This window comes from Vulpes vulpes, unplaced genomic scaffold (assembly GCF_048418805.1).
Source record: "Vulpes vulpes isolate BD-2025 unplaced genomic scaffold, VulVul3 u000000644, whole genome shotgun sequence".
Lineage (NCBI taxonomy): Eukaryota > Metazoa > Chordata > Mammalia > Carnivora > Canidae > Vulpes > Vulpes vulpes.
Window position 1 is genome coordinate 46027 of NW_027325787.1, and position 12708 is coordinate 58734.

At 49.4% G+C, this 12708-nt stretch overlaps 1 protein-coding gene and 1 long non-coding RNA gene across 5 annotated transcripts in view; both read right to left on the reverse strand.

The window, feature by feature from the left end:
* Nucleotides 1-12708, reverse strand: part of LOC140593697 (forkhead box protein N3) — a 248655-nt gene that overhangs the window by 36586 nt on the left and 199361 nt on the right. The window lies entirely within an intron of this gene.
* LOC140597351 (uncharacterized) lies at nucleotides 918-6564 on the reverse strand. The gene is made up of 2 exons (XR_011999206.1): nucleotides 5353-6564; nucleotides 918-5099 (listed from the first exon to the last, which is right to left on the reverse strand). It is a non-coding gene; the product is annotated as an uncharacterized lncRNA (long non-coding RNA).

The following is a 12708-nucleotide window of genomic DNA, read 5'->3' on the forward strand; positions in this document are numbered from 1 at the left end:
ACGAAGGCTGGCAGAGCTAGCGAGTGTCTGGGTTGAAATGAGTTATTTCTCGGGCTCTCTAGGTGACTGTTTCCCAACTGCCAAGGCCAGGCAAGGGCCTAACGACAATCCATAATAACAATCAATAATAAAGTGATCACCAAGCATCCAAAATATGTATTTACTGACAAATACTGTCAAAATCCACACTGGTGATTTCTAATAGAGGAGGGAACACCAACACCCACACATACACCGCACCTGCACACACACACACACACCCACACACACACACACCCCTCATACTCTAAAATCAGAAGGCCAAAGAATTGGCATCCGTAAATTCACTGCTTTTATCCAACTGAATCTTGGGATTCTTCCAAATGAGTTTCACCAATCTGTCCTTTGGGGACCATTAGCAAATAAGGGTTAACGATCTGAAACCTCACAGTGTTACCTGGGCAGGCTGAGGAGGAGGAGTGTGGACACAGACAGGTTTAAAAAGAACTCTCAGGCACTTGCAAAAACACACAGGAAATGTCCGAAGCTGCTTGTTTTATCCACTTCTAATGATAGCCAGACTACAGCACTTCAGAGAGTTGAAATCAAATGAATTCCAGATATTGTGTGGCCCCCCTCATAGCCCCGCCGCATACACACAATATACAGACAGATAAGTAAGTTCTTCGTGACCATTTAACTGCTGACAACTTTATTGCAGATACAAAGATATTCAGATGTAGGAGGTTTCGTCATCTGATATGAAACCGGAATGCACAGTAATGTGATAAAGTTGTCCAAGATGTGGATATATTCTTTCTTGTAATTTTTTAATAACAGCTGTTTGTATCACACCCGCAATCTTAAAATAAAAACTGCAAAAGCAAATTACCAGGAGGACACATGGTAGGATAAAAGACATAGATTGCTTTTCATGCTTTTCTTTTTTTTTTTTGTAAGTTTAAGAGGCAAACTCACCTAAAGCTAACAGATACAAAGGGAGGTAAATTTACCATTCGTTCCATTGACAGAAATAAAATCTTGGTTATTTTAAAAGTTCAAGACCCAGGAGGCGCCTGGGTGGCCCAGTCGGTCAAGAGTCCAACTCTTGATTTTGGCTTAGGGTGTGATCTCAAGGTTGTGGGATGGAGCCTCTCTCTCTCTGTGTCTCTCTCTGTCTCTGAAATAAATAAATAAAATCTTAAAAAAAAAAAAAGTTCAAAACCCAGCTGAAGTGAGGAGGGGAAAAGATGCCAGGCAGCTCCAGTTCTGGACTGAACTTGCACTCTTTCCAGTACCTCTACTTTCTTTAAAGTGATTCAGATACTGCAAATGATAATTAACACAATGTTTTATGGAGGGTGATAAAGGCACCTGTGGGTCTGACAAACAGAGATACCCTCGGCTGGATTACATCTGGCCCACGTAGTGCCACTTTATCTGCTGGTTGTCAGTAGTTACTCATCTATTTTTAAATGTTCCAATATGATCTTATCTAACTGGCACATATAATTTGATCACCTTATTTCCATAACTAAAGGTTGTTGAACGTATCTAGCCAGGTAAAAGTTACAGTTATGGGGTGTGTGCATGTAACTGGGTTAGAACGTTAACAGTTATTCCTTTTGTTTAAAAAAATAATAATAAAAACTCTCTCTCAGGAAAACACGCAATACTGGGTTGTTGGTTTGTTTGTATGTTTGCTTTGTAAGGGGTGGCCACTGGCTAGGGGACCAACCTGTTACCAGTCTCCCTAGGGGTCCACCAGGGGCCTCTGCTGGGGTTCTGGGGCCAGGAATCCAGCTTTAGGCTGCGGCATTTTGCTACAACCAACTCAGCCCACAATGAAGGGAAAAACTTCCTTTCCAGCACCTTGAAATTTCAGCACAAGTACTCCAGCAGCAAAGTGGATCCTTTCAACAAACAGGGTTTGAGAACCAACTGATGTTGTGACACATCTGTCGCAAAGACAAATCTGAAACCAGCCCCAACCCAAGTGGGAGAAGCAACAAGGAGCAAATGACACAGTAAGTGTTGTGGATTCCTTTTCAAATCTTGTGGGTGCTGGTCAAGATATGGATAGATCCTGCAGGAGCAGAGGGTGAGGCCAAATCTGCTGAGGGAGGCGGAGGGGCTGTCCGGAAACCTGCAGGTCAGAAGAGGCAAATCCAGAACCCCAAAAGTAACTGAGGCCTCCCTGAGTACTGGGCAAAGGGAAGGGCGGTGTGGGAGATGGAGAAGGGATGCAGAGGGAGAATGAACCAATCCTGTGGCTAGCACTGAGGGAAACATTTACGTGACCAGCATCTACCCAAAAAGCCCAGCTGACCTGGACCCAGGGAACCACATGAAACCACACGAAACCTATGGCGAGGCTGAGCGACCTGACCCAGCGGCCGCCTAGAGTCAAGGCAGGGTGGGGTCTAAACCCTGTCCCCTCGTTGGCCTCACACAGAGTCCAGTCCCCCTGAGGCCAGTTTCAAAGTCCTCACCCTCATCATTGCATCTTCTTGCATCCCTGGGAGGTGCCACAGGAGGTGGGGGCGGCCAACCTCCGAAGATGCATCGCTATCCAGGCTGCTAGGTGACAGTGAGGCTGGGATGTATGTCGCCTGGAAGGGCCGGTGTCCACAGGGAGCCCCACTCACGGCAGGGATTCACCTGGGCTACCAACACAGCGACCCACCAGATGGGTCCAGGGCCCTAAGGGGCACCTGCATCTGCGCACTTCCCAGCTCACCTGAGGACCCACTACAACCCGAGGCACAGAACACACGCAGAAGGCCCTCCCGAGACAGAACCAGGAGCTCATGAGGTTAGTAACTGTCACCTGAGGTGACATGAGAGCAAACAAGAGAGGAAGTCGGCCGAGGGTTAGGAGTTACCTGATTATTATGCATAAGGGGAAAGTCTCCAGTTTAACACTCTACACGGCACATTTCACCTGATGGTGTAAAGTACTCTCTGCCCAGCATTTCAGGAGCCCTGAAAGGGACCTCAGGAAGGCCAACTGCAGCCGGTGTTCTGGACATTCCCACGGGGCAGGGGGCACCCCGAGAGCTAAGCACCTTGACACCAGTCTCAGACCACACCATGAAGTTTTGTTGGGGTTCCCCAAAACAGCCACCCCCTTGAGGACCCATGGAAATTTCACACACCCAAAATTTTGTTTTGCTCGGTATATTGCTGAGTCATATGGCCTAGATGCCGGTCGCCCCTGGAATTCGACGTGCACCCAAACATTTGAGTTAGCAGTGGTGGTGGCAGCAGTTGTAGCAGCGACAAGAATAACCAGTACCATGAACAGACCACCGACCAAGCACTATCCCGAGCACTTCTCGAGCATCTTTAATTTTCCCCATGAACCTAGGACAACAGAGGGAGTGGTGGGACCCCGCAGAGGATAACATTAAAGCCCAGACAGGTGGTTAGCTGACCTGCCCCGGGTCCAATGCAACAAGGTGACTCAAGAACCCCAACGCGCGGGGATCCCTGGGCGGCTCAGGGGTTGGGCACCTGCCTTCAGCCCAGGGCATGATCCTGCAGTCCCAAGATCGAGTCCCACATCAGGCTCCCTGCATGGAGCCTGCTTCTCCCTCTGCCTGTGTCTCTGCCTCTCTCTCTCTCTTTCTCTCTGTGTCTCTCATGAATAAATGAATAAAATCTTTAAAAAAAAAAAAAAAGAACCTGACACCCTCCCCTCTAAAAAGTGAGTCTGCTACAAGCATTGCAGCCAGTAGGCCTCAGTAAGACCTTCTAGCACGGTCCGGAGTGAAACCAAATGATCCAGGGGCCATGTACCGCGGTAAATAACAGACATCCTTTCCCAGGAGGGCACATACGCTTCCATCGTTTGCATCAGAGGAGAAACAGGGTCAAGAGTCCCCACTGCTATGAGGATGACGACGAAGACGTTGTGTTGCAGGCACATGGCCACCAGCAGCCCACACATCACTTTTCCGTTTGTACCATGAACTGCAAAAGCAATCAGTTGCTCCGGTGGCCCTCAGCCACTGCAAGAAAGAATCCTGACATGAAGCCGGTTGACAGCCAAGGCAACAGGCTCCCAAAAGACAGGGGCTTGCCCCAGATCATAACCCACAATGGGCAGAGCCAGGACCCACGTCTCAGGCTCCAGGGCCACCTCCGTGTTTCTAGCAAACCACGACGCTTCCCTGAGCAGAATCCAGCCTGCTGGCCGTGTTCTCACGTCTGAGTGTGCGCTCCAGGGAGCCCCGGCGTCTTCACCAAGACAAACGGGCCCCCGCAAGGTGTGGGATGACTCTTGAGTGTGTCCATGCGAATGCTTACATCCCCTCCCCCGGATGGGACCCCCGGTCTCGGGATCCACCTGGCACGGAGGAGGTTCTCAGAACTGCGGCCTACTGTAGAGTAACTTGAAGGGAGTAAGGAGACAAGGGGCTTTGCTTTGGCAGACACAGTCTAAAACGGGGGAGGGAGAGCCAAGCTCCCCAGCATCAGCCCACTGTTGAGCTAGCAACACTGGATCTGTTTGGCTGAATGAACACAGCCCCGGGTTACACTCAGCTTCGGGGGTCCAGGGTTACGTGGCCTGTGGGATCTGCACACCCCATGGAGGACACGCGTCACATCGCTGGTGACTTATGTCCTCGTGTGTACGTCATACGACACGACACTGTCAACGACCTTCTGTTCACTGATTTTGTCAAGTTGTGTTTATTTAAGGACTGTCTCTACCCCCACGTGGGGCTCGAACCACGGCCCCGACATCAAGAGTCACATGCTCTCCTCTGACCCAGCCAGCCAGGCACCCAGGTCATCAATCTTTTAAGACAACGGAAAGAAGTTTCGCTTTTGGGGTGTTTCAACTGTGCAGCTCTTCCCCAAGATGAAGACGGTGACGGCAAAACAGTGCGTGTGCTTCCGCAGCACTTCCGTCCCCCCGGGGGGCAGCTCGCGGGGGGCAGTCCTGGGCGGCAAGCTTGCTCCGACTGCTGGCCAGCGCCACCCTGCTCGAGAAGCTTCCTGCAGGCCTGGGGTGCTCAGAAAGGCCGGCACCACCATCTGCACTCAGAGGGGGCGGGCGAGGAAGGCAGACTCTGCTTGGGGACAGAGGTGCTCGGATCCTGGGCCACCGCCTGGTGACGAGAAAGCAGTTACCCGATGCTGGAAGGCAAAGGCAATCAGAACCTAGCTGAGACCAGTCTGGGGCTCTATATAGAGATTTTTTGTTTGTTTGGGGATTTTTTTTAAAGATTATAGTTATTTCTTTGACAGAGAGAGCACAAAAGCAGGGGGAGCAGCACAGGGAGAGGGAGAAGGAGAAGGAGGCCCCCCCTATGAGCAACGAGCCCAACATGGGGCTCCATCCCAGGACACTGAGATCCTCACCTGAGTCGAAGGCAGGTGCTTCCCCGATGGAGCCACCCTGGTACCCTCGTGTAGGTATTTTAAATTAAAGAAAGATCCTTAGATGCTAAAATATCTTTCACAGTGCCCTGCTGCTCGGGCACTGGCCAGGACAGAGCACACACATGCATGAGGCATTCGGGGCGATGGCAGCTGGTTCTCCCCATCCTACATTCCTTCCCCAGCGTGCTGGATGAACCTCAATGGCCCCAGAGCCACTCATGCTGCTCCCAGCCGGAGGAGACCAATGTGTAGACTCACAGGGACAGGCTTCCCTGCCCACTGACTTCCGGTCTGCTGCCACCAAGAGGCGGCACGGGTAAGAGAAGTGAAGGGTGGAAGGAGGATGACAGCGGGATTTACTCCCCTGGCTCTAGGGAGTTACTTGGCTGCATCACGCCAGCAAAGGCCGTGCCCCTACCGAGGGCCTGTCACCCCAGCTCCTCTCTTGTCAGAGTCCAGACACCAGCCCCTTTCCTTCCTGCCTTCCGAACCAGGGGTGAGGGCAGCTCCCTAGAGGAGCCAGCCATCGAACCTGCCTTGGGGGTGGTTGGGGTGGGCATGCACTACCCTCACCGGTTCCCAGTACCCCTGGGTCCAGCGCTGCAAATACCGGGTCCAGTATTTGCCTTTAGCAAATACTCCTCTGTTACTTCGGCCAGAGTGTGCCAAGTGTCTCCTGCCGGGACAACGACTTGGCAAAATGAAAACCAAATCGATCACCCTAGAATTTCACTCTTGGAATCTACGTGCCACAACAGGCGCAGAGTAATAACCGCCTGTAATTTCTCCAAATCACAGAGGATAGCCGGGGAGGGAGGTGGAGAAAATACCACCACCACTTCCCTGGGGACGTACTGCATGCTGTACACCCTGAGAGACCAGAATTCATCTTCCTAAAAAGTAGAATAAGCATCCAAACGGGAAAACGCGATCCTGGCATCCAAAAAGTGTGCAGTTTCTAAAACTATTCTCTGCAGACTTCCTTTAAAAGAGCATCATCAGTGACGACTATTGTGTTTCCGTCACGTCAACTGTGCATCCCAATTACAAACAGGACAACAGCGTGGGTAAAGTTTCCAGTTTTAGAACAGCCGGGCGAAACTACATCTTACCTAAGACACTTCAGGGTGCGCGACAACCATGGGGGATGAATTCAATTATTATGACAATAACACAGAATCAAAATTTCTAAGAATTTAAGACCTAGCATCCCGAAGACTCTCAGTGTTTCATACCAGGTCAGGGTGACCTGCAGGAAATTAAAAACATAAACTGAAGTTTCAAATCTAAAAACTATGAGATGTCTCATGAGGAGGGGGTGGTGGTGAGGGAATGGCCAGCAAACCTAAAAGATGTAATGGGGGGGGGGAACCCCCACTGATAACAAGCACTGACATTCTTTCACCGCTGAGGGATCATCAATATCTACAACGTTGAAAATGAAACAGAAAAGGGATTTTAACAAATTAAATGTGAACCATGCGTGACCAATATAGGTTTTTTAAAAAACGGCGAAGTGTGTTTCACCCAGGGATCTGCGAGGAACACGTCTACAGGACTTCATCTCAAGCCAAATAATCATGTGGAAGCTCCTGTTGGCATTACCACGGACCTGGGTTCCAGCAGCAGGGTGCTCTTTACTTTCCCAGGCCTCAGCCTGTTGCTACAGGTCCCAGAGTTGCAGCACTTTCAAAATTTTGCAACACGTATGAGGCAGGGAGCAGGTAAACAATGTCTTTTTCTTGGGAAACCGGGAGGGGATCCAGGTACAACAGCCCCAGGCTTCACCTGGTAGCTTTTCCTGCACATAGTGTGCAGCCAAGGGACGAGTTTACATTTATTGGTGAGGTTATCTGATTAATATCTAGTCATTTGCAACCACGACAAAGGTAGGGGCTATTCCCATCTTTGCTCATGACCTGGTGCTGACACCAACACGGGTACCCAACAAACACATCCTCTCCTCGTGCATGCCACACCTGCGATGGTACGATGGAGAGCGAAGAAGCATGAGGCTTCGCTGTGTATGTTTTTTCATAGAACATTGACTTGGGAACTAAAACATGTTTTACTATTCAAAGGAAAAAGTCAAGCAAAGGGAGAACAATACCAGTGAAAATCATGAGCTGTGACAATTTGTCCTTGGAACGGCTAAAAATTAAAAACACCGATGATACCAAGTGCGGGCCCAGATGTGAAGCTGCCGCAGTGTGGCAGATTGTGGGGACAGGTGCAAATGAGCCAAACTCTTCAGAAAATAGCTGGGCCATTTTCATATAGAATTACATATACCCTTCTCATGGGACCCTACCATGCCAGGCCTAGATGCTTACCCAAAAGAAATGAATTCCTATATCCACACAGAGACTTGTCCAAGAACGTTCAAAGAGGCTTTATTCATAATACCTTAAAAAAATGCAAATTATCCAAAACCCACCAGTCACTGACCGGATAAATAAACTCTCTCTCCATAAAATGGAATACTACTTGGCAATCAAAAAGGAATGAATTACTGATACACACAACATTGATGATTCTCAAAAACATTACACTGAGTGAAAGAAGTCAGAAATAAAAGTATACTCTTCTATGATTTCATTACTAGGAAATTCTAGAAAAGGTGAACCTGAGAAAATACATCAGTGGTTGCCTGAGGATTCGAGTGAAGAGAGAGAAGATGGATTCAAAGGGGCACAGGGAAACTGTGGTGACGAAGATGCCCTGGGGGCCGCTGCAGTAGCTGGTTACAGAGAGGTACACATATTAGTGCACACTTTGGATGCGTGCAGCTTATTATAAATTGAATTGTGCCTCAATCAAGTTGATTTCTTAGGAAAGAGCAAACTATAAATTTTAAAAATGCAAACAGAAGGGGCGCCTGGGTGGTAGCTCAGTGGGTTAAGTGTCTGCCTTTGGCTCAGGTCGTGACCCCCGAGGGATCAAGCTCAAGGTGGGCTCCTTACTTGTGCTCCCTCTCTCTCTCTCTCCCTCTCTCTCAAATAAATAAAATCTTTAAAATAAAAAGAATTTTAAAAATTTAAAAAGCAAACAAAACAACCTAACTGGAAGAATAAATGGGCAACATAGCTTTACAGGGAAAAGGATTCTGTCACGTGGCTTCTGAACTCAATACCAGCTGTCCATTCTAGTGGAATGTACACTAAAGACAAAAGGAAAGAGGGGGAAATACTATATTTCGATCTGACTTATTATATTAATAGTAACAGTATAATTTTGAAGTTATCTTATGTATCTTGCAGAATAGAGCAAAAGGTGAACAGTGTTACTAGAATTCACAGCATTGGAAGCCAAGCAAAGAGCTACAAAAACAAAATCACAGACTTTAAGAAACCCCAAGTTCTAAGCTGATGTGACTTGGAAACATCAATGACCTTGTTATTCTGTTTTCTTTTAGTTCTGTGCACTGAAAGCCCTGAAAATAATTAACACCCCAGCCACAATGAACACACACCAGCATCCAGATTCGGCTTCTCAATACCATTCACCTCTAAAAGGAATCAGAGCTTTTTGGAGAAATGGATGAATCCGTGGCTAGAAATGAAAAATAGAAGCTAAACCTAGGACGCCTCTGTGCAAGAAAGCAAGAAGTCCTCAGAGACTAAAGGGGACATGGTCAAAGGACAGGAAAGGCAGCCTAAAGGGGCCTTACTGGCCAAGTCTGGGATAATTTGAGCATCAAAACAATGACCGCCATTGATTATAAAACACTGAATAAAAACCTGAGTCCACAAGGATATTCACAGAGATTTACTTGGCACCATTAGAGGCGATTATACACCAATCCTTTTCTCTGCGAATCGGCCCTACAGTTCCTTTTTAAGAACTGTGATGCCAACTAATGACAGAATTAGAAAAATCACCATTTTGCAACCCCCCAGAGAAATGATTCAGGCAAGAATCATCAATGGCTATGCACACGGTGCCAAATTATCTCCCCCTAGCTTACAGGTTAATCACGAAGGGAAAACCAAACCCTGCGGTGGAGAGATGAGGCATCACCACCTTAGGCCAGGGTTCGAACTTAGCATGACCCACAACAGGACAACCTGGTGGATCGGGCGGCCTAGGAAGTACCCAGCACCACCTGGCAACTGTTTCAACGAGCTCGAACCTAAACAAGCATTTGGATTTGACTTCCAGGGATACAGGGCCAAGCTGAACAACATCACAAGGAAAGACTCAGCCAAGTTCAAGATGTGAGCCTCCCCTAAAACAACAGGCCTTGATCTTTTCAAAAAAAGGGGGCTTTGGAGGCTGGTAGGATCATTCCAGACTGTAAAGACAACCGAGATATTAAAAATCCAGTTGCAATGCCTGTACCTTTGCTACATCTTGGTTTTAAAAAGCCACAAAGTTATAAAAAAGAAAAAACACGTTGGGGTACAATTGGAGAATCTGAATACAGACTAACTAGATGCTGTGGGGAATTATTTTAGATTTTCTTAGGCGTGGTAACGTGCTGCCCTTATACAGGAGAGAATGTCTTTGTTCCCAAGAGATTCACGCTGATGGTTTAAAGGGTAAAGCGTCATGATGCCTACAACTTTCTCTTAACGGGGTCTCGTGATTTTTACATAAAGACGAAGTGAACGTAACATGGTAATGACGACTGATTCTAGGTAGTAGGGTAGATAGGTAGTCGCTGTGCTATTCTTGCATCTTTTCTGTATGTTTGAGTTTTTCCATCAGAAAGATATGAGAAGAGGGGGAAGCAGCAGTGGTGACAGTCCTGCCGTTTGTAAAGTCGGTTATCCTGGGCAGAGCCAGTACCTCACCCAGCTGCACCAGGTGTATTGAGCTGAACGGTGCCCTCATCTCAGTACCCTCAGAATGTGATGATATTTGGGAAACAGGGTCTCTAAAGAGGCAATTAAGCTAAAACGAGGCCATGAGGTCGGGCTCTGATATCCTAGAGAGGAGATTGGGACCCAGGTACCCACAGAGGGAAGACCATGTGAAGACACAAGGTGGCCACCTACCAGCCAAGGAGAGAAGCCTCTGAAGAAACCAGCCCAGCAGACACCTTTATCTCACATTTCTAGCCTCTAGAACTGTGCAAAAATACATTTGTTTCGTAAGGCCCCCCCTGCCACCGCCCCAGTCTATGATGCTTGTTATGCCAGCCCTAGCAAACTCATCTAATAGGGAGGATTTCCAGAAGGACAAAGACTGTTCCTCTAATGTGCACAGAGGAACAGCCTGGCTTCCTTGTGCGTATTACCCATTTACTGACGGAGAAGACCATGAGCTCCCAGGATACCGCATCTGTGTGTGTGAGTGTGTGTGTGCGCGCATGCACGTGCGTGGGGGGGGGGGGGGCGGTTGGAGTGAAGACAGCTATTTGGGATGACTTAACGTCTGCTACATCAGCTGGGGAATACCCAGACATCCTGCCTCTCAGGTTCTCTTACACTCACAGGACGTCTCCCAGAGCCAGCGCTGTCTGGGGACCTCCTGGTAGCCTGGGTTTACCTCCGCAGAGACACTGAAAAGGCACACGTCTGTCTGCTGCCAAGGAATCAGACATCGAGCAGAAATGTGTCGAGGACATTAAAATCATCTCTCCTTGAAACAGAAGAAACCTTCTCATGTTTTGTCATCAGGGTTCTTACTGATTAAAAAGCGGGAGGGCATTTAAGCATGAAATTAACGGTATGCAATTTTTAGCCTTTTTGGAACTCCCCACCCCCCCCCCCCCCAAAAAAAAGCAAAGGCAAAACTGGTAGGAAAGGCAAGAGAATGAAGTCTCCTCAAATCTCTTTTGCCTCCATTACCTGAATCGTGCCCGGGGTTATGAGGACAAAAGGTCAGTTCTGGAATCTTGGGGTGTGGGAGCTGGAAAGGGCCTTAAATCTCCTGGTGGGCTCTCCTCGCTCACCTAAACTCCAAAGGGCAGAGCCCACTGAGAGCACACAGCTGGTGGCCTGACCCTGGGCTCCTTGCCACAGCCACGCAGGCCTCTCCCCACCCTGCGCGTCACTTGGGGGCCTTCCCTAGCTGTGCTGGAACCCCATCCCATGGCCAGAACTCCGACTCTTCCCTGGGAGACAGCAGTGAGGACGGGAAAAGATTTTGCTGGCCACTACCCACAGTTTCTCAACCTTGGCCCTATCAGCACCTGGGGCATCCAGGGCAGGGTGCTCCTCTGTTGTGGGGGCCATTCTGTGTGTTGCAGAAGTTTAGCAGCATCTCTAGGCTCCAACCACTAGATAACCAGTAGGACCCCTCACCCAAGTGGTGACAACCATATCTGCAGACATTGCCACGTGTCCCCCAGTGGGGAGAACAAGGGGGGTGGAGGGAAATGACAAAAATCACCTCCAGTTAAGAACTACTGCCCTGAAGCAGGATAAACTACTAAGTTCTGACAGGTGGATCTCTAACTCCAAGCCCAATTTGAATGCAGTACAGCCCCGCACACATCACTGTCTTTACCCCCACATTCAGCTTAGTCTGCACCCAGTAAAAGCCCTGCCCACAAGCCAGGTGATCCTGGCTCCCCAGGCAGTGCTGAGGCCACGCGCTGGGTGCCTTGGTCCCCCTTCCTACCAAAAGCTGCAATAGTGACCCACTGGCCCCATGAGGTCAGACAGTCCTGGGAGCCACCTCAGAACTGCCTGCAAAGACGCTCATCCACGCAACTAAACACAAACCAGGCCCAAAACTCTCGATGCAACCCCCAAATCAAGCTCAGGGAGCACAGGAGGAAAGCCCTCTTCTGGAAGGATCCTTGCAAAGACCGCAACAAGGTAACTCAACTGCATCTGCAAACATTACCGATAAACAGCCCAACAATTCTCTACCCTGGACTAGTTACTCCCCCTGTTCCTGAAGCGACTCACAGGGGGATTAGGGCTCAGAGGAGGCCTCGCCTGCAAAACCCCACGGATTACAGGTTTGTTCTTAATTTTCATAAAGCCTTCCCACATCTGGTGGTGAGAACAGCCCCTCCGACCCGCTAACGGGAGCTACACCCCTGACTCCCCGGTTACGCTGAGCTCGCCCCCAAGGCCAGCCGGCCCAGTGCCCACAGTCCAGGGAGGGCTTTGCCACCTCTGCTTAAATGACAGTGAAGCTGCAAAGTGCGTGGTGCCTCCTGCTTGCAGGCAGGCTTACACCCGACCCCTGCTCCCCCCTGCTGCCATCAGAGCCCATGGAGTCTACCTCTAGGAGGGCGGCCCACCCCAACCAAGCCCCCAGCCCCTCCTGGGTGCTGACCCCCCACTCCGCTCCCTGCCGCCAGGCGCTCCCTGCCCCAAATCCCCCGTCACAGTCTGCAGTCTCCCCACTCCCATTTTCCACAGCCCCCAAAGG